The sequence below is a fragment of the Heterodontus francisci genome, chromosome 3, assembly GCF_036365525.1.
Source record: "Heterodontus francisci isolate sHetFra1 chromosome 3, sHetFra1.hap1, whole genome shotgun sequence".
NCBI lineage: Eukaryota > Metazoa > Chordata > Chondrichthyes > Heterodontiformes > Heterodontidae > Heterodontus > Heterodontus francisci.
In genome coordinates, this window is record NC_090373.1 from 148,495,320 (window position 1) to 148,514,233 (window position 18,914).

The window sequence follows — 18,914 nt, forward strand, 5'->3', positions numbered from 1 at the left end:
TTGGGGATGGAATGCTGTTAACAAGAAATTTGTACTTTGATAAATGCTGTTTTAAGGATTGTACTAAATGAATTACAGATTCGTACTTGCAGAGGCGTGATCTGTTAAGCACCATCAGTAGCATTGCCAACTTGGCTTGGTTGGCAACATTGTCACTTCTAGGTCAGATGGCTGTGGGTTTGAGCGCATAACCTAACTTGATGCTCCAATGTTGTAGAAATAATTATGATAGCACGAAACAGGCAATTTGAATCATCTTGGCTCAGTTGGTAACATTTTTATGTCTGAGTCAGAAGGATGTGGTTTCAAGCCATACTCCAAAACATGCACATATAATCAAGGCTGACACTTCAGTGTACTAAAGAGCGAGTTCTGCTTTATTGGAGATACCATCTTTCAGATGAGGTGCTAAACTGTCTGTGTGAACAGGTAGATATGAAAAAAAAATCCCATGCCGCAGTTTTGTGAAAGACCACCCAATTCTGATATTCTGGCCAACATTCAACTCACACCAACGAAAACAGATTAGCTGGCTAATCATCTTATTGCTGTTTGTGGAACTTTACTGTGTGCAAGTTGTCTGGCATGCTTATGTACAAAAATCATAACAACTCTACTTCAAAAGTAAGGCATTGGGGATGAGCTGAGATCATGAGAGGCAGTGTATAAATGCAGATTCTTTCCCTTTTTCTATGTTGCAGCATCGAGGGCAATGTTCTTTGGATGTGATTTTAAGCTAAGGGCCTTCCTGTTCAGGTATATATTAAAAAACTGTAATGGAAAAAATGGTAGGGTTGCTATTCTGAAAGGATGAGATCAAATTTTATGACAGGCAGGATGAACCAGAGAGTTTTTTTTTCCAATCTGTCATTGCTCGTATGTTCATAAATAAGCTAAAGGGCCTTCTTGATCTGAATCGATCTGTGAACTGGCTCACAGTTTGATTGAACACATTGGACATGGGCTTGTTTAATGCGTTTCCTCAGATTCTATTCTGCAGTAAAGTGGTGACATTGTTAAGATAATGAAAAACACCAAACTTTATTTTAGGCTACAGTTTATAAGCTGGCCAAACGGCTAATATAATAGTTGCAAAAAATTTAATTGGAGCAAGCTGAGTGTGACAGTTACGTGGCAATTTAAACAAAATTAGCAAGTACTCATAACTAGGGACAAGACAGCTAATTATTTCGATATTCATATACTCTGTAGAGTATTTAAAATAATTAATCAGATATATGCATTTATTTGCTTAACAAAGCGTACATATTCCTATTTAGATGTTGCCAGTGGAGTGAACACTAACATGAACAAACAATATATAATCTGTTGCTAATGAAAGTTTTATTGGCTCTAACTATTTTTTGCAGGGTGTAAAACATTCCTCCCCATTTAGAGAAGCTATTATTTGACTCTTTTATGGATTAATTAAAACTTGAGAAGCTAGAAATTCTGGCCAGTCTTGGGCAAGTAGGGGCGGGAGTTTTAGTTGATTGAGAAGGCAGTTGGTCGCTTAACGCTGCCCCTGGGGTCGGTGTGAAGGTTTCCCGACACGAAGCTGGCACCCTGCAAGTTTAAATGGCTCCGCCGAGAGCCGGAAGTGCCAACTCGCCCTACATTGCTATCCGGCCAGTTAAGCCACTTAACAAGGGTGTTGTCAGTCGTTAAGGGATAGTTTTGCATTTTTGTTTGGAGGCACGGGATCCATGAACAACAACAGGGAGGAAGAGGTGCGAACCAAGTGGGAAGTCACTCAGAATGGCGGGACAGCAGCAAGAGGTTCCATCAAAGAGGCTCAGAAACAGCCTCAATCACATGCAACTACAGAGACAGTAGAACTTTCTGTCATATTTCCTCACTCTTGAAAAGGACATTCTGAGAGGGGAGGATGGCAAGGGGGGGTGGGGGGGGCGGGGTGCGGCTTTGTGGTGGTGCGGTGATTGAATGGGTCCCTCTGATTCGGGGCCTCACGGGTTCCTGAGAAGGAAGGAAGGCCATAATGGGAAATGGGATTGAGTTACTCTGAGATAAGCTTGACTAACATTGAAGAGCAGCATCGCCAAGAGCTGAGGCAGACACATAGACAACAGGGGCACAGGGGTCATGAGCCGGTGGGGTGCAGTGGGGGGGTGCAGGAAGGCAACGAAGGCAAGACCCTCAGCAGATGGTCTACCACCAATGAAGAAGCTACCTGGACATGTTGCAGCGTCAGTGCCACACAAGGCTTTGCCATTCCAGGAAGATGGTTGATGACTTGTGCAGCTGTCGCCATGATAAAATGACGACACACAACTCTGTCTTAGTGCAATACCTGCCTAGGGCTTTATCGAAGTACAGTGTGATATTATTCACAACAGACACACCAAAGTGGGCCACAAAGTGACATCACCGATCCGGTGGGCCTGCTCTCACGGCAACTCCTACTAAGTGGTCCCTGTGTAGATGAGGATGAGATGGAGGCAGACTGCTCACTGGTGCCTGTCTGGGCCTGAGATGCCCGTGACCCTCAGCCTCATCGTGGAGGTGCTGGGGGGGGGGGGGCACCTCCAAATGCTGATGAACCAGCATCACTGTGGATGGAGCCTCTGTCATAGGATGTGACTCTACAGATGCTTTGTCCATCAGAGGGGCTCTGATGTTTTCTGCATCTGAATCATATGACCAGTGGAAAAATGAAGTGGATAAAAGGACACAGCTTACATCCCTACCAAAGAGGAAACCAGGTATGGCCTTGGTGTTGTCACTTCCTACCAAAAGTAAAATCAGAAGTAAAGTGTTTTGCGAACTGAATGCTCATCAGGTGGATACTGATGAAGGTTTAGATATTTTGTTAGAATTCTTAGATGAGATTTACAAGATGGCCTTTAAAATGCATAACAGGCATGGTCAGACTTTGATAGATTTTGGAAAACAAATGGTTAGTCATTGGAGGAATATATCATGGACTTTAACAGACCGTGTAAAAGATTGAGGAAATTCAATTTGGAAATCCAACCTATCTTTTAAATTCCTAAATTATGCTAGGGTGTCGCATATGGACAAGCTCATGGTTCTAACTGGGGTTCAGTTCTCAGAAAAAGACTTCCTATTAGATCAGAGTCTGCTGTCTTAAAGAAATTCTTGGGGAAACAGTCATTTGCCGCAGCCCTGGTAGAACAAATGGGACATTCTGCAGTGACACAAAGAATGGAGGACTCCATGATGCTGCATTTCAAAATGGTCTAGATACTGGACACAGGCACCAGTACAATGGAAGGGTTAAAGACAGGAGGAATGAGGATGAAAACACCATTAGCAGGTCTGGCTATTACAGCAGAAGGCCGAATTGGAACAGCAATAATCGATGGATGAATCCCAGGAATGCCCACTGAACAGCTTCAGGAATGACTCGAAGTATCATTATGCAATGAACTGTCAAAAGTGGAGAGGCAGGGCACAGAGAATTCTAAGGCAGAAGTGGAAGATAATGATGAATCTGCACAAATTGTACTAATCACAAGGAGCTTTAGTCTTGTGATGAACGTATTAGTTCCAGATTTGTTCAACTGTGCTGTATTAGATAGTGCTTGCACATTGACAGTATGTGGAACAGATGGGTTAAAATATTATCTGGAATCACACAGTAGTGAGGATTGATGCAAGGTTAGGGAGTATAAAAGTACTATCTGTTTTAGGTTTGGTGATGACAACACATTGAAGTCATTGAAGAGAGTTGTAATTCTATGTAAAATAGCTGGAGTAAGCCACTTTATCAGCATTGATGTAGTGTCTAGTGAGATACCTGTACTGTTGAGTAAACTTTCAATGAAAAAGGCACGCTTTAACTTGTTTTGATGTAGGAGAATTTTCTCTCTTGAGGTTTACATGTCTTCAGTGGGTCCGGACCTTGTGAGAAAGTGAGAGAGAGCCAGCCAGGAGAGCAGCTGTCTTGTTCCAGGTTCAGTTGCACTCTGTAGTCTGAATTCAAACAACCCTGTGAGCACAATTCAAGCCTCCAAGTTGGCCAGCAGGTTAGTCATGTTTTTTCAACAAACTCTCTTGTGTCCTTTGTGGATTTCAAAGCTCTCGGTGTGGGGGTGTAGTGATGTCTCTTACACTGACAAGATGTGGATCACCATTGCCCAGACCAATCTCTGTTGATTGAATCAGTGAGCAATTCGTTTGTCTCTCCAAGCACTGTCTTTTAGTATGCAAATGTTCTTCCAGCCAAGTGTCTGGTGATCTCTTTTTAAACAAGTAATTTCTTCACTCCAGCAACAGTTTAAAATTAATGTGCATATGATGAAATTAATATGCCTCATTCTTGGTAGGTGGGGGTCTTCATGACACTGTATATGCACTTTTTGTGACTCATGCACTAGAACACCTAGATCCCTCTGCACCTCAGAGTTCTGCAGTCGTTCTCCGTTTAAGTAATACTCTGCTTTTTTATTTTTCCTGCCAAAGTGAACAACTTCACATTTTCCTACATTATACTCCATCTGCCAGATTTTTGTCCACTCATTCAACCTATCTATAGGGGTCTGCAAGCTCCTTATGTCCTTTACACAACATACTTTCCTACCTATCTTTGTGTCGTCTGCAAATTTAACTACCATGTCATCGCTCCCCTCACCTAAGTCATTGATATAAATTGTAAAACATTGAGGCCCAACGCAGACCCCTGTGGGGATCCACTCATAAAAACATAAGAACATAAGAAATAGCAGCAGGAGTAAGCCATTCAGCCCTCTAGCCTGCCCACCATTCGATAAGATCATGTCTGATCTGCCCCAGACCTCAACTCCTCTTTAATGCCAGCTCTTCATAGCCCTCAACTCCCCGATGTTTCAAAAATCTATTTACCTCCTCTTTCAATACCTTCAATGATCTAGCCTCCACAACTCTCTAGGATAGAGAATTCCAGAGATTCACCACCCTCTGAGAGAAGAAATTCTTTCGCATCTCAGTTTTAAATGTGTGTCCCCTTATTCTGTAACTATGTCCCCTAGTTCGAGATTCTCCCACTCGTGAAACATCTTCTCAACATCTACCCTGTAAAGCCCCCTCAGAATCTTGTACGTTTCAATAAGATCACCCCTCACTGTTCTAAACACTAATGACTAAAGGCCTAACCTGTTTAGCCGTTCTTGATAAGTCAACCCCTTCATCCTTGGAAACAGCCTAGTGAATCTCTTTGGAACTGCCTCCAATGCCAGTATATCCTTTCTTAAATACGGGGACCAAAACTGAACACAGTACTCCAGGTGCAGCCTTACCAACACCTTGTACAGTTGTAACAAGACTTCCCTATTTTTAAACTCCAACCCCCTCGCAATAAAGGCCAAAATTCCATTTGCCTTCTTAACTACTTGCTGCAGCTGCATGCTAACCTTTTGTGTTTCATGCACAAGAACACCCTGATCCCTCTGTGTTGCACTTATTTTGGAGTCTCTCTCCATTTAAATAATAGTCTACCCTTTGATTCTTCCTACCAAAGTGCATGACCTCACACTTTCCTACATTAAACTCCATCTGCCAAGTTTTTGCCCACTCACTCAACCTATGCAGATTCCTATGTCCTCATCACAACATGTCCTTGCACCTATTTTTGTATCATCAGCAACTTTGGATATATTACACTCTGTCCCCTCCTCCAAGTCATTAATATAGATAGTAAATAATTGAGGCCCTAGGACTGATCCTTGTGGCACTCCACTAGTTATATCTTTCCAACCTGAAAAAGACCCATTAATCCCGACTCTCTGTTTTCTGTGAGTTAACCAATCCTCAATCCATGCTGATTATGCAGATTAAAATCACCCATGACAATTGTAGTGTCCTTCTTACATGCCTCCGTTATTTCCCGATTTATACTTTGTCCTACAGTGAGGCAACTCTTCAGGGGCCTACAGACAACTCCCACCCGTGACTTCTTTCCTTGCTATTCCTTATTTCCACCCAAACTGATTCCACATCATGATCTATTGCACCTATATCACTACTCACCACCGCACTGATACCTTCCTTTATTAACAAAGCGACCCCACCTCCTTTTCCTTTTTGCCTATTTTTCCGGAACGTCGAATACCTTTGAATATTGAGTTCCCAGTCTTGGTCACCCTGCAACCATGTCTCTGTAATAGCTATCAAGTCATACTCATTCATTTCTAATTGTGCCGTCAACTCATCAATCTTGTTACAAATGCTGCATGCATTCAGATAAAGAGCCTTAAGCTTTGACATTTTTCCATTATTACTCATTCTGGTTCTAATATCTGCAGCACTCTTTTTTTTATATTTTCTGCCCCTTCCTGTCATACTTTCATAGAATGAAACAGGATGGACCACCCGGCATCGACCTAGGCCCTGTTGACCCTGCAAAGTCCTCCTTACTAACATTTGGGGGCTTGTGCCAAAGTTGGGAGAGCTGTCCCACAGACTAGTCAAGCAACAGCCTGACATAGTCATACTCATGGAATCATACCTTACAGACAATGTCCCAGACTCTGCCATCACCATCCCCGGGTATGTCCTGTCACACGTGCAGGACAGACCCAGCAGAGGTGGTGGCACAGTCGTATACAGTCAGGAGGGAGTTTCCCTGGGAGCCTTCAATGACAACTCTGGACCCCATGAAGTCTCATGGCATCAGGTCAAACATGGATAAGGAAACCTCCTGCTGATTACCACGCCCTCCCTCAGCTGATGAATCAGTACTTCTCCATGTTGAACACCACTTGGAGGAAGCACTGAGGGTGGCAAGGGCACAAAATGTACTCTGGGTGGGGGACTTCAATGTCCATCACCAAGAGTGGCTTGGCAGCACCACTACTGACCGAGCTGGCGGAGTCCTAAAGGACATAGCTGCTAGACTGGGTATGCGGCAGGTGGTGAGGGAACCAACAAGAGGGAAAAACATACTTGACCTCGTCCTCACCAATCTGCCTGCCACAGATGCATCTGTCCATGACAGTATTGCTAGGAGTGACCACCGCACATTCCTTGTGGAGACGAAGTCCCGTCTTCACATTGAGGATACCCTCCATCGTGTTGTATGGCACTATCACCGTGCTAAATGGGATAGATTTCAAACAGATAGAGCGATGCAAAACTGGGCTTCCATGAGGCGCTGTGGGCCATCAGCAGCAGCAGAATTGTACTCAACCACAATCTGTAACCTCATGGCCCAGCATATCCCCCACTCTACCATTACTTGCAAGCCAGAAGACCAACCCTGGTTCAACGAAGAGTGCAGGAGGGTATGCCAGGAGCAGCACCAGGCATACCTCAAAATGAGGGGTCAACCTGGTGAAGCTACAACACAGGACTACTTGCGTGCCAAACTGCATAAGCAGCATGCGATAGGCAGAGCTAAGTGATCCCATAATCAACGGATCAGATCTAAGCTCTGCAGTCCTGCCACATCCAGCCGTGAATGCTGGTGGACAATTAAACAATGAACTGGAGGAGGAAGCTCCACAAATATCCTCATCCTCAATGATGGGGGAGCCCAGCACATCAGTGCAAAAGATAAGGCTGAGGATTTGCAACAATCTTCAGCCAGAAGTGCCAAGTTGATGATCCATCTCGGCCTCCTCCTGAAGTCCCCAGCATCACAGATGCCAGACTTCAGCCAATTCGATTCACTCCGCGTGATATCAAGAAACGACTGAAGGCACTGGATACCGCAAAGGCTATGGGCCCTGACAATATTCTGGCAATAGTACTGAAGACCTGTGCTCCAGAACTTGCCGCGCCCCTAGCCAAGCTGTTCCAGTACAGCTACAACAACGGCATCTACCCTGCAATGTGGAAAATGGCCCAGGTATGTCCTGTACACAAAAAGCAGGACAAGTCCAACCCGACCAATTACCTCCCCGGCAGCCTACTCTCAATCATCAGTAAAGTGATGGAAGATGTCATCAACAGTGCCATCAAGCGGCACTTGCTTAGCAATAACCTGCTCAGTGACGCACAGTTTGGGTTCCGCCAGGGCCACTCAGCTCCTGACCTCATTACAGCCTTGGTTCAAACATGGACAAAAGAGCTGAACTCAAGAGGTGAGGTGAGAGTGATTGCGCTTGACATCAAGGCAGCATTTGACCAAGTATGGCATCAAGGAGCCTGAGCAAAACGGGAGTCAATGGGAATCAGGGGGAAAACTCTCCGCTGGTTGGAGTCATACCTAGTGCAAAGGAAGATGGTTGTGGTTGTTGGAGGTCAATCATCTGAGCTCCAGGACATCACTGCAGGAGTTCCTCAGGGTAGTGTCCTAGGCCCAACCATCTTCAGCTGCTTCATCAATGACCTTCCTTCAATCATAAGGTCAGAAGTAGGGATGTTCAATGATGATTGCACAACGTTCAGCAACATTCGTGATTCCTCAGATACTGAAGCAGTCCGTATAGAAATGCAGCAAGACCTGGACAATATCCAAACAATATACAGATAAGTGGCAAGTACCATTCGTGCCACACAAGTGCCAGGCAATGACCATCTCCAACAAGAGAGAATCTGACCATCTCCCCTTGGCACTCAATGGCATTACCATCACTGAATCCCCCACTATCAACATCCTAGGGGCTACCATTGACCAGAAACTGAACTGGAGTAGCCATATAAATACCGTGGCTACAAGAGCAGGTCAGAGGCTAGGAATCCTGCGGTGAGTAACTCACCTCCTGACTCCCCAAAGCCTGTCTACCATCTACAAGGCACAAGTCAGGAGTGTGATGGAATACTCTCCACCTGCCTGGATGGGTGCAGCTTCAACAACACTCAAGAAGCTTGACACAATCCTGGACAGAGCAGCCCGCTTGATTGGCACCCCATCCACAAACATTCACTCCCTCCACCACCGACGCACAGTGGCAGCAGTAGATACCATCTGCAAGATGCACTGCAGCAATGCACCAAGGCTCCTTCGACAGCACCTTCCAAACCCGCGACCTCTATCAACTAGAAGGACAAGGGCAGCAAGTGCATGGGAACACCACAACCTGCAAGTTCCCCTCCAAGTTACACACCATCCTGACTTGGTACTATATCGCCGTTCCTTCACTGTCGCTGGGTCAAAATCCTGGAACTCCCTTCTTAACAGCACTGTGGGTGTACCTACCCCAAATGGACTGCAGCGGTTAAAGAAGGCAGCTCACCACCGCCTTCTCAAGGGCAATTAGGGATGGGCAATAAATGCTGGCCTGGCCAGTGACGCCCACATCCCATGAATGAATAAAAAAAATACTTTGATTAACGTTCACCTCTTCACTACCCTGCACCTCTGCTCTCTCATTTCTTTTAGATCGCATTCTGCATATCAGAAAAGGACCCAATTATGCATACTCCCTGTTTTCTGCCAGCAGCCAATCTTCTATCCATGCTAATATGTTGCCCACTACACCATGAGCATCCACATTGCGCAATAACCTTTTATGTGGCACCTTGTCAAATGCCTTCTGGAAATTATTATATTATTTGACCCGTTTCTAGTGAGGATCCATATGCGCCAGGTGTAGGTGTAGCTCGTGTAGAGGCCCCCGGCCTTGGGCAGCAGCTGCCCCCAAGGTGAACCTGCCACTGCAGATCGCCGTGCATCTACAGGTCCCACATGACATACCTTCAGATGTCAGATTGCCAGTGTCAGAGGCGACTGCAGATGTCGAGAGAGGCGGTGACACATCTGTGCCCTGCTCAGCGATGACCTGTAGCCCATGGGCTTCGGTGGACATCCTATGCCTATGGTCCTCAAAGTGACAGTGGCTGCATACTTTTGCACCTCTGCATCATTTCAGGGGCCCACCGGAGACCTTTATGGGGTCACTCAGTCAGCAGTGCACTGCTGCATCAGGGAGGTCACTGTGTCCTGTATCGGAGGGCCGGTGACTATGTCCACTTCAGGACGGACTCTGCGAGCCAGGCTCATAGGTTTCAGCACCATCGCGGGATTCCCACAGGTGCAAAGGGTCATAGACTGCACCCATGTTACCACCAAGGCTCCCGCCAGGCGACCAGCTGCATAAGTAAACCGTAAGGGCTTCCACTCACTCAACGTACGGTTAGTATGTGATCACCGCAACCGCTTTATGCAAATCTGTGCCCGCTTCCAGGCAGCTGCCATGGTGCTTTCATCCTGCTGCTGCTGCACACTGAACTGGCTCAGATGGAGGGGTGGCTTCTTGGAGACAAGGGCTCTCCCTTACAGACATGGCTCCTGACACTAGTGAGTCACCCACCACTGCTGCAGAGGAGAGATACAATACTAGCCACAGTGCAACAAGAGCCATCATTGAGCAGGCGATCGGCATGCTGAAAATGTGCTTCCACTGCCTGGATAGACCGGGTGATGCCCTGCAGTACGAGGCAGAAAGGGTAGCTTGTATAGTTGCTGTTTGCTGTGCTCTGCACGTCTGCGCACTCAATAGGGGGGAGGCCTTGCAGGAGAGGAGAGACGTGAGCAGGACTCATCCTCGAACGATGAGGACACTGAGAACTTACAACAGGAAGGGCGCACGGGAGGACAGAGGGCACCCAGGCGCCACATGCAGGGTGAGCAGTGAACAAGAGATGCATGGCAATGCCTTATTGATCAAAGCTTCTCCATGCCACACAGCACCCTCATTCACCTGTTGTGCAGCAGTCCGCATCTGCAACATCTTTGCATCCACCATTACTGGCAGCAGCAGACTGAACCATTGTCCATGGTTACTGCATCTGTGGAGATGCACCTAAGTAATACTGACATGGCAAAGATGTTATTCCATACATTGGCAGTTCTGAAAGGCCAATAATGTAATGAGAAGAGACACAATCGTTACATGCTGGCACACGTCATTCACACAGTAAAAGAAACACACATGTTAGTGAAGAAGATTTCGAGATTGAAGTTTTTATAGTGTGTCACCTGTGCCATTTGTGTCACGGTGGCTTTTGGAAACACTTGCAGGTGCTCCTTCGCGGTGCCACTTCTGCACTAGCAGCCTGACTGGAGGAAGGCTGCTGATCAGATTGTCCTTAGGCTGTGGATGAATTTGGCTGTCGTACTCTGTGTGCACAAGGCCTAGAGGGCCCCGGCTGGCTGGGGGAGTGATCGTTCATCTTCTCCCGGCATTGGACCCTTTGACACTGGATGGCCCCATGGCTACTCAGCTCCTCTGCCACCTCCAGCCAGGCTGCCTTGGTCAGGTGGGAAGACCACTTCTTACCATCGCCTGGAGGAGAGTGAGCAGGGAGGCATCGCTGCACTGTGGGGCCATCCTAGAGTGCCCCTCGCCATCTTCGGTTTTTGCTTTGGTCTTTTATATGCAAAGATGATTCCACAGTGTAACTGCTCTAACTTCTGGCTGCAAGGTTTTTCTTGCACATGTTTGAAAACTAATGCAGGACTGGTGAGGAAATCTATGCTGTTGTCCTGGTTTTTCATCTATGACAGAGCAACACAAATATATATGTTCATGACACTTTGCTTTTGCAGCAGTTGATCATAATTATTGATGCAATATTTCTGGTCTGCAAAGCAGCTGGAATATAATCATATTTTTCTGGTTCTTTAAGAAGTACTTTTAATTCAGTTAGCAACAAAATGATTACAGATTCCAAATGCATATTAGTCTGCGACTTTTCACATTCGGGAAAGTAAAAGCCCATAGTATGTAGATACTATTAAATGATGCTTTTATTTCCGATAGTGTATTTGCCTTTTATGATACATTTCAGTCTCACGTTTTGGTATGTGCAAAATTAAGATTATTCACCCAGGTGCAGCAAGCCTGCAAGAAGGAATGTTACACTTGAGTGGAAGAAGAGGCTCTGAACTGCACAGGACACTGGGACAAAGCAGAGTAAGTATGTAGCGGCAACGCAGAAAGTGCTGGAGAAACTCAGCAGGTCTGGCAGCATCTGTGGAGAGAGAAGCAGCGTTAACGTTTCAGGTCTGTGACCTGTCTCCCCCTGCACCTACTCCCCCACTGCCTCCTCACTGGAGCAGAGATTCCAATGGCCCTGTGGGGAGGACATGCCAGTAATTTTGTAAATGCTATGAGTATCCACCCCTTTTCTGCACATTGCTCCATTTGAGGCATTTAAGACAGTCATTTCTGGCACAGACTGTCGGGCAGAAGTCCCATCCCCTACATTTCCAGTGATGCAGCTACTGAACTGGAAATTTTACCCTAAGCATTTTAAAGATGTTCTGTTATTTCAGTGTCCATTCTGAAGATGAAGCTTTGCATATTATCTTTTGTGCCTGTGAAGCTCCCTCCCAGTCATTTCCGAAGTAAGGTAAATCTTATGACATTGTGCTCTCAGTGTTGGAAGCATATGTTGCAAATTCATAAAAAAAGGTCAATGGGCCCATTATGGTGCCTTCCCCTTTTTCTCTGTGTTAAAATAAATTGCAATTTGCACAAGCCAGAAATTGGGCGTACTGACCTCCGCACATTATTTACTGAAACTCATTCCCAGCACATAAACCTCTGTGTCGGGACCACTGAGACAGAAAATTTACTTCTGTATTCCTGATCATGCAGGCAATTAACTGACTATTTTCTGAGTCGGTTTTGTTGGTGCATGTATGAAGTTGTGGAACGTCTGTTGCTCCAGTGTAATTTTCCAAAATTATTATTCCTAATGCTTTGGAATATTTTGATTTAACATCATTCAATCATTAGCTCAAGTCATTTATGATGCTTTCCTATTATTATATGAGGTGTGTAACTCTTCCTTATTTGTGAAGTGCAAAACCCCTACTTTTAGGAAATGCCCTCTTCTGCTTTCACTTAACAAGATAGTGATTAGTATAACCAATGGCATAACTTATGGGTTTGTTAAATATAGGTTTTGGAAACAACGCAGTGTAGATCTACTGGTGTATTAACAGGGTTGAGGGGTCAGTGTTACGATGAGAAACTTTGTCAGGTAAGGGTATGAAGGGATATGGGGCTAACGTGGGCAAACAGAATTGTGGTACAAATCAGACATGATCTGATTGAATAACTGAGCAGGTTTGAGGGAATGAATGGCCTACTGCAGTTCCTATGTTACTAGTTTTTCACCAGAGCTGAGAAAGTTAGGGGGTGATAGAGGCCCACAGGTTAGGAAGGGTTATGATATGGTAAATACTGATAGATTGTTTCTACTGATTAGCAAGATCGTAACAGATGATGTATATGTAAGATACCAAAAATTAGACAGGGTGGGGTTAGAAAAAAACCTTTACACGAAGGGTGCCTAGAAAGTCAAATTCTCTGCCACAAATCATTGCTGAAGATGACTGTAAGTATTTTAAAAGGAAATTTGATAGTTGTTTGCAAAGAAGGAATGTCAAACGATATGGAAAGTGAGTGTCATGCTCGGCCCCCACCTGCCAAGAATGAAGCACATTAATTTTGTCAGGAACATTGATTTAAACTATTGCTGGAGCGAGAAAATGACTTGTTAAACAGATCAGCCGTGGCTGGAAAAAGACATTTGCATATTAACAGACAATGCTTGGAAGGACAAAGGATCATTCCTTGACACATTCAACCCACAATGGACCTTGATCACCAGGTATTGTCTGTAAGAGGAGCATTTCAGAGACTGCTAAGGTGATACAATCCAGGACTGGTTGGTCCAACTGGTCACATGACTAACTGGATGTTCCAGGGTTTTTTTTTGAACTAACCACGGAGAATTTGAACTGAGAAAGACTGTTTGCTCCATGACTGAGAAGATCTCTCCTGTCTGTTCCCATCTCTTTCTCACAAGCCTCTGAATCCACTGAAGACACATGACCCCAAGAGAGAAAAGTCTCCTACAGCGATCAAGATTTAGGATGAATACTGGGCCCCAATGAAAACCAAGATCTACCGACAATCAAGGACTCTACAGAGAGCTTGAAGAACCATAACAAAAACTCTTCAGCTATTGCCTCAAACATTTCCACTTTATTTTTTCTTCTGCTATTTTCTGTCTCTATTTGCATATGCGTATCACGTATGTATGCTAGCATGGGCGCGTCATGTATCAGTAGGCGTCAACCGAATTGGAGTTTAAGTTTAATAAATTTCAACTTTTATTCTTTAAACCTAAGAAAACCTGTTTGTGCTAGTTTCTTTGCCTTATAACTGGAAAGCAGAGAACAAGGATTCACCAAGAGGGAGCTAAAAACACAGTGTGTTTAAAGTTAGACCCTGTTACAGTAAGACCAGGTGAAGGCTGAAAGGGACCCCTAGACCCCTTTCTCACCTAGTCATAACAGTGAGTAACAGTGTAGGATTGCATTAGGTGACTCACATGACACTAACCTGATAGACTGGTTTGTTTCTGTGCTGTGTCATTCTGTGGCTGTGTGGAAAAGTGACTAATTGAACATATAATCATGAGACATCATCTTAGAGAGACAGTATCCCCAACTTTTTATTTTGTTGATAATTTTGGCTATGTGGACAATAACAAATTCAAAAAAAAATTAAGTTATATTATTCTTCATTTTGAACACATGGCACGGGAAGATTTTTTCTGTGTGCTATGTGTAATAAAATCATATACCCATTTATAAAAAAGGTGTTTATGATTTCTCAACACATAGCAGACAGAGGAAACTTTCCACGTGTGAATAAAAATATGTTTATTTGAAACAAGCTATGTCTGCATGTACGTATAGGGAGCTGTACAGTGGAGGGTGCAGCCGACAGATAGCTGAATTTGAAATGCATTCATAATGACCTGCCTGTATTTGGCCAGATAATTCTGAAGCGATGAAATCACTTTTGGTTGATGAGTTGAACCTCATCTCCACTTACTGCCCAAGGCACATCTTCTATTTATGCTATGAAAAGCCCAGGAGATATGAATCCTCAATAAAATAATATATCCATAATTCTAACCGGGGGGAAAAAGTCATCGTGGAAACCCAGGAGATCTAAATAATCCAGGACAGAGTGCACTAACTAAAGGAATCAAAAACAGATGAGAAAACAGCACAGCTGTTACATGGAAAGAGTAGAATATGATGGAATAAAAACAATGTTGACCACTGATGTTAATTCATTGCCTCTTGGTAATGCATTCTCCTCCTTACTGACTTGGTGATGAAAGAATGCCCACATGCTCTCCCAGCTTTGTCCCCATACCAACTACCTAGCCTTTGCTTTCTGGCAAATTTTTGACAACCCACCAGTGGGTAATATCTCCTAGAGAGAAAGAAAGACTTGCATTTATATGCACCTTTCATGACCACCAGAAGTCCCAGAGTGTTTTACAACTAATGAAGTAGTTTTAAGTGTAGTCAGTATTGCAATGTGGAAAATATGGCAGCCAATTTGTACACAGCAAGATCCCACAAACAGCAATGTGATAATGACCAGATCATCTGTTTTCTGAAGTTGGTTGAGGGATAAATATTGGTTGGGACACCAGGGATAACTCCCCTGCTCTTTTTCAAAATATTGCCATGGGATCTTTTACATCCATCTGAGGGGGCAAACAGGGCATCAGTTTAATCCCTCATCCAAAACAGAGCACCTCCGATTGTGCAACATTCCCTCAATACCGCACTGGAATGTCAGCCTAGATTTTTGTGCTCAAGTCCTGGAGTGAGACTTAAATGCACAATCCTCTGAATCAGACACTAGAATGCTATCAACTGACCCATGGCTGAATATCATACACTTTAATACTCATAGTTTATCTCATTGTTGGTCTTCTTCTGGGGTTTTATGTAATTGTAGATTTTTGGCTTGTGAATAGACAAGCTTTGTAAAACAGTTTGGATTACCTGCCACAACTTTTACAATAAGCCCTTTCTAAAATGAAATATTAAAATGGCAGCCCTGAAGCCCTTTACAAATGACCGATTTTTGCATTCCCTCCCCTTCCTTGGTAGTGCTGCTCTCATATAATGGCTACAATGATAGCTCAAGCTGTTATTGAGTAATTCTCTCCATTCTCTCTGTGTAATGACAGAGCACCTTTAAGGATCAGATGATGTCACATTGAGACATACTCTCTTTACTCTAAGGGTGTAGCAACCATACTTATGAGGAGAGATTGAAGTAGTCCTGTTTACATTAACAGCAATATTGTGCAATGCATCTTCACATGCTAATGATTTGTTTTGGGTGGGGGAGAGTTAAATTACCGAATTGAGAGCCGATCATAGGCAGCATATACAGGTGAAATAGATGACTGGTGTTTGGAAGATTCATCAGCTAATGTGGGAATGTGGAGAAATACACTTGTTATGTTGGGGTGGTGGGGAGGTGGGGTGTGGGTGGTGGTAGTAGTGATGGTGATGGTGGGGGGCGGGTGCGGTGATTGGGGGCTGGGAAAATTGCAGTAAAAATTGTCGGACCAGCTCACCAATGTGCTCCCACTTCCTTGCAATTTTCCTGGAAGCAGGCACAGGACAGGGACAACATCAGCGGGAATGCAATCAAGCTAATTAAGCAGCCAACTCATGGTGATTTTTTAAAAATTCATTCGTAGGATTTAAGCGCTGCAAGCAAAGCCAGCATTTTATTGTCTATCCATAATTGCCCATGAGAAAGTTGTGGTGAGTTACATTCTTGAACCACTGCAGTCCATGTGGTGTAGATACACCCACGATGCTGTTGGGGAGGGAGTTGCAGGATTTTGACACAGTGATAGTGAAGGAACAGTGATATAGTTCCAAGTCAGGATGGTGAGTGACATAGAGGAGAACTTGCAGGTGGTGGTGTTCCCATGCGCCTGATGCCCTTTTTCTTCTAGGTGGTAGAGATCACAGCTTTTAAGGTGCTGTCGAAGGAAACTTGGCGAGTTGTTGCTGTGCATTATGTAGCTTGTACACATTGCTGCCACTGTTCGCTGGTGGTGGAGGGAGTGAATGTTGAAGGTGGTGGATGGGGTGCCAATCAAGCAGGCTGCTTTGTCCTGGTTGATGTCAAGCTTCTTGAGTGTTGTTGGAGCTGCACTCATCCAAGCAAGTGGAGAGTATTCCATCACGCTCTTGACTTGTGCCTTGTGCCTTGTGCCTTGTAGATGGTGGATAGGCTTTGGGAGTCAGGAGACGAGTTACTCGCTGCAGAATTCTCAGTCTCTGACCTGCTGTTGTTGCCACCGGATTATGTGGCTGGTCCAGTTCAGTTTCTGGTCAATGGTGACCTCTGAGATGTTAATGGTGTGGGATTCAGTGATAGTAATGCTGTTGAACATTAAGAGGTGATGGTGAGGTTCTCTCTTTTTGGAAATGATCATTGCCTGGCACTTGTATAAAGTGACTGTTACTTGCCACTTATCAGCCCAAGCCTGAATGTTGTACAGGTCTTGCTGTATGCAGGCAAGGACTGCTTCAGTATCTGAGGAGTTGAGAATGGTGCTGAACACCATGCAATCATCAACGAACATCCCCACTTCTGACCTTAAGATGGAGGGACGGTCATTGATGAAGCAGCTGAAGATGGTTGGGCCTAGGACACTACCCAGAAGAACTCATGCAGAGATGTCCTGGGACTGAGATGATTGGTCTCTAATACCTACAAACATCTTCCTTTGTACTGGGAATGACTCCATCCTATGGAGATTTTCCCACGATTCACATTGTCTCCAGTTTTGCTAGGGCTCCTTGATGCCACACTTGGTCAAATGCTGCCTTGATGGCAAGGGCAGTCACTGTCACCTCACCTCTGGAGTTCAGCTCTTTGTCCATGTTTGGACCAAGGCTGTAATGAAGTCTAGAGCCGTGGCTTTGCCGGAATCCAAACTGACTATCGGTGAGCAGGTTATTGCTGAGTAAGTGGCACTTGATAGCACTGTCAGCAGCATCATCCACTATGTTGCTGATGATTGAGAGTAGACTGATGGGACGGTAATTGGCTGGGTTAGATTTGCACTGTTTTTTGTGTGCAGGACATACCTGGGCAATTTTCTACATTGTCAAGTAGATGTCAGTGTTGTAGCTGGACTGGAACAGCTTGGCTAGGGGCCAATTGTGGAGCACAAGTCTTCAGCACCACAGCCAGGATGTTGTCAGGGTCCATAGCCTGTGCTGTAACCCCTTCCACACAACTGTTTCTTGATATCACATAAAGTGAATTGAATTGCCGGAAGATTAGAATCTGTGATGCTAGAAACCTCAGGAGGAGGCTGAGATTGATTATCTGTTCAGCACTTCTGGCTGAAGGTGGTTACAAATGCTTTAGCCTTGTCATTTGCATTGACATGCAGGGCTCTGTCATCATCGAAGATGGGAAGAGGAAAATACTGTGGATGCTGGAACTCTGAAATGAGAACAGAAAGTGCTGGAAATACTCAGCAGGTTTGGCAGCATCTGTGTGGAGAGAAACACAGTTAACGTTTCAGGTGTGTGGCCCTTCATCAGAACTGCCAAAAGTTAGAAATGTAACAGTCTTTGAGCAAATGAAAGGGGGGAGAGGGGAAGAAGAACAAGAAGGAAGGACTGTAATAGGACAGAGGGGGGAGAGAGTAAATGACAGAGATGTCATGGAATGTAAATGGAGTGCTAAATAGTTGTAGTGAAAGACAAAGCATGAATCCAGAGAGAGTGCTAATGGCAGAATAATGAACAGCTCTGTACGAAAGCAAAAACATTAAAAAAATAAGCTTAAGACAAGCACATGGTTAAAAGATAAATAATTAAAAAAGAAGAAAACATATATTTTATTTTTTATTTATTTTAGAGATACAGCACTGAAACAGGCCCTTCGGCCCACCGAGTCTGTGCCGACCAACAACCACCCATTTATAGTAATCCATCATAAACCCCATATTCTCTACCACACCCCCACCATTCTCCTACCACCTACATACACGAGGGGCAATTTACAATAGCCAATTTACCGATCAACTGCAAGTCTTTGGCTGTGGGAGGAAACCGGAGCACCCGGCGGAAACCCACGCTGACACAGGGAGAACTTGCAAACTCCACACAGGCAGTACCCAGAACTGAACCCGGG